This window comes from Astatotilapia calliptera, chromosome 2 (genome assembly GCF_964374335.1).
Source record: "Astatotilapia calliptera chromosome 2, fAstCal68.1, whole genome shotgun sequence".
Taxonomy (NCBI): domain Eukaryota; kingdom Metazoa; phylum Chordata; class Actinopteri; order Cichliformes; family Cichlidae; genus Astatotilapia; species Astatotilapia calliptera.
The window spans coordinates 25,360,519-25,364,552 of NC_137423.1; the positions used below are offsets into that span (position 1 = coordinate 25,360,519).

Sequence of the window (4,034 nt, forward strand, 5' to 3'; positions counted from 1 at the left end):
TATCTGCCCTAAAATCTTTCTGTTGGGCTTTAACACTCTTTTTCTGGTATGTGTTCCTACAGCGAGGCACACTGACTAACTTCCCAAGGCCCACCAAGACATTATACAGTGAGAGACACAGCAGCACTGCTGCAGTGACCTCTTTGGGCAGAGCACCTCTGTTTCACAGGTGTACTTGGTCTCCTCTGTTGTTACAGTAGAGGAGGGATTTTAAAATGAAGAAAGAAAAAAAGAGACCGAGTTCAACCATTAGCTGTTCTTTAAGGAACTGAGGTTTTCTGAAATTTGAAGAAAGCTTTACTGCAAATAGTGAACTTGTATTAGACCTGAGGCTCATGCTGGGTTCATGCTGGGTTTATGCCCTAGTTTACAGGGGCTTAAGAGAAACTACAGCAGGCCAGTAACAAAGTTTTATTTCCATAATAGTGGGATCCAGTGAATTATACTGTTAATTATTAAAAAAGGGACAGAAGAACAGAGGCTCAAACTTTGTCTGTTCTTTTAGAGAACTTGTGATTTCTGAAGTTTGGAAAAAACAAAACAAAACTCTATGGTTAATAGTGAACTTGTATTAGATGGGGGGGTCATGCTGGGGACTTCAAAAAGGAACTGCTGCTCCCTGATGACTACTCCAGTGTAAAGCTTTGTTAGCATCAGTGTTTGCCCTGGTTTACAGTGCTAAGTGAAAATACAGCAACCCAGTAACAAAACAAAGTTTTATTACCATAATGGTGGGATTTTTATACATTAGAAGGAAGCCCCCCCTCCCGGCATTAAGTCCTTAGTAGCTTCACTCAAGTATACATAATATAAATAATTTTTAAGAATCTGAGTGTTATAAAATTAATTTTAGGCAGTTTAGATAGTAAGTTTGGATAAGTAATTTATTGATAGATCACTTAAAAAAAAAGAAAAACATAGTTGACCAAAGTGTTTTCCAGTTAAAAGACAGCAAAAAAATACAAGAACATAAATCAAACAAAAAAATAACAAATAACAGTGAAGCGTGGAAAAATATAAATAAGATAGATAATAAAATTAATACAAAATAATATTACATGGTCTCTAAAAAACATTGATCAACACATCTAGGAGGAGTTAGAGTACCAGTCATACATACATATGTTTAAATCATTATAGTAAGAAGATAGCTATTAAAAGAAACATCATCACATCCGATCAGTTGTAAAATTTTCCAGCATGAGTTATACTTCTTTCCCAATGTATTTAATATCCTTTTAGATTTATCCAAGGTTTTTCTCAGTGGTAGACAAACTTTAGCATGATAGCTTGAAGTGGTTTCAAGTTGTCTGGAAATACAAGCTGCAGTACCCTGAGTAATCCAAGGCCATACAATATGATGAAAAGCAGAATTATCTTATAATTGATCTCAGTATTACACTGATCTTGATTGGGATAATGATATAGCTAGATGCAAAGTATGCCTATGGAGATGAGTGAAGGGTCAATGAATATCTATAGATGACAGTTTCTCCCAAAGTGATTTCAAAAGCACTAGAGCTGAATAGTTACAATTGCAAACATTTTGCATAAAATCGGTCAAACTTACTTGACTCAGTGTGATGGTTGCAGACTTATTCGGTTAAGTTGACAAAACAACTACACCAGGTCAGAGAGGAAGCTCCATCTGTTGAAATGCCCACTTGACATCAAGACACAGGGACTTGACAAATCTTTTTATGGGTCCCTGAAGAGGTATCACTCTGACCTGTAGTAACCACTAAGCTACACTTCTGAGAGTATAGAACAAACATTCAACATTTATTGTGGCATTTTGATTTATTCTCCTTTTGTTTCTTTATTCCACACAGACGTTACTCAGTCTGGAGTTCAATCTCGTTCTAATTCAATCTAATCTTTTTGCTACGAAAAACAGCTTTTAGAACATTGTTTCAGAAAAGAAAAGGCAAACTCACAACGTAGAGGCTGATGATCCTCACTAGAGTCAAAGATATTAGTACTGATTTTTTACTTTTAGGTTAAAGTGTTTTAGTAGTGTTTCCATATAATTTAAGCTGATTCCAGGACTTTTTTTGTTTTTAAAAGGTAGTTATAACAAGAGAACCAAGGCCAGCTATGGGACATCAGAAATTATATCAGCAATAAACAAACAAAAGACAAAAAAAGGAAGAAAGCTACTTTTGGTTACCCCTTTATTCACAAGGAGTCGCCACAGCTGGTGTCTCTGCATGTTTGAATTGGTAGAATTTTTACACCAGATGCTCAGATGCAACCCCAAACTGATTTATTCCTCCTCCTAGGATCAAACTTGGGAATTGTTAGGTGAATGTGTAAACCACTACACTATGGTGCCACTCTATCAGAATGAAATACAGCATTGAAAACCTGCTTGCTTACAATTTTCAAGCTCTCATACACTATTACATACACAATATCGATAGTATTACATGAAAAGTGATGCTACACAGTCTGAAAAAAATCGCTTTTTGGTGAAAAACTGTTGGAGAAAGGAGTATTTAGATGCCTCTGTTGAATAATCAACTATACTACAATGTAAAAACCAACGCAAGGTTATAATTGGTTAAGTAAAACTAAATTTAAAACTGAAAGTAGATACAAAAAAAGTATTTTTAATTAACTAATAAAAGATTTTGTGAATTTGAAAAACTAGCTAAACTAAAATAAGAATATAGAGGAAATTACCTTAGTTTCAATATTTGCTTATTTGATAAACAGCATTTGATACAACTTGCATGATGAGGCTTTGATGAACATGTTTATTAAGACTTTGTGTGTCTACTATGTAGATGTTTTTAAAGCAGTGAATCAATTGCTTTAAAAACATCTTCTTCATCAACATAGTTGCTATTTTTAGGTTGCTCATCCCAAGTTCAGTCCTGAACAACTGGACTTCTGGTTTTGACTTATGGTTGAGCACCACAGTTGACGTCTTTGCCTCACTCTTGAACTGACGTGCCATTTTAAGGTTTGGTCACCGTGAACTTTTCAGGTGGGAACTGCTGTTTGGTCTTTGGGTTATGGCCAGATAATTCTCAGCATAAACGTTTCTTCAGTCCAACAAAGAGCCTGATGTTTGCCCTCTGCACACCTTTGAGATTTATACTAAAATTACAGAAATGCATGTCACGGACCCGGTTCCGGGGACTCGGGGTTCGTGAACAGTGTGGACCTTTATTGTTATTAGTGTATTGGATGTATGTTTGCTGCACTGTGTTCTTGTGTTCAATGCTGGTGTGTGTATGTGTGTGAGGCTGGAGGATGAAGGACAGCCACCTGCAGGCCTGAGGGGTGTGGCCCTGCCAGCTGCTGGTCACGCCTAGCTTACCACACACCTGCTTCTGATCAGGATCGTCGGGGGAGCTACTTAACAGAGCGATGGAGCTTCCTCCGGCGCAGGATCGTTGAGTTAGACTCCATGTCAGTGTTTGTAGTGCTGGTCAGTGTATGCCTGCTGGAGTTGGTGCCATAACGGCTGTGTCTGTGTTTTTTCCTCAGGAGAGTGGAACACAGGACTGCAAGACACACGGGGTGTGTGAAGGCACAGGGGCAGAGAGCACGGGATACCAGCACTTGGGAGAAGACACGTCACGGGAGTCGAGGGAGCACTTTTGGAGATTCAATGTGTGGTGTACATTTACCTCACTGTAAATAAACCCACTGTTCATTTCATTAAGTCCAGCGTTTGGGTCCTTTCTCCAACATCCCCCACGGTCTGCCCCCCAGACCGTGACAATGCAAGTACAAATAGAACAGGACTTCCACCATCCTGGAAGTCATCCAGAGGTGCACAAGGATATGACCTTAAAAATAAAACAGCACATTTAAATTAGACAAGGGTTTGGATTTTTTTCATGGGTAGAATCGTGCTAATTTCAGATCTTACCCCATAATAGTTTTAGATTTAAAATCCTAATTGAATAAAAGTACAAAAGTCACAGCATCAACATAAAATTCATTTTAGTGGTAAAATCAGTCACAATGCAGACTGCCCCATATAAAAATAATTTTACAAATAATAATTGGAACATCAT

At 37.8% G+C, this 4,034-nt stretch overlaps 1 long non-coding RNA gene across 1 annotated transcript; it reads left to right on the top strand.

The window, feature by feature from the left end:
• The first annotated feature begins 494 nt into the window (after window positions 1-494).
• Window positions 495-3,676, top strand: LOC145431140 (uncharacterized). Its single transcript, XR_013911483.1, has 2 exons — window positions 495-3,420; window positions 3,499-3,676. It is a non-coding gene; the product is annotated as an uncharacterized LOC145431140 (long non-coding RNA).
• Window positions 3,677-4,034: the final 358 nt, after the last annotated feature.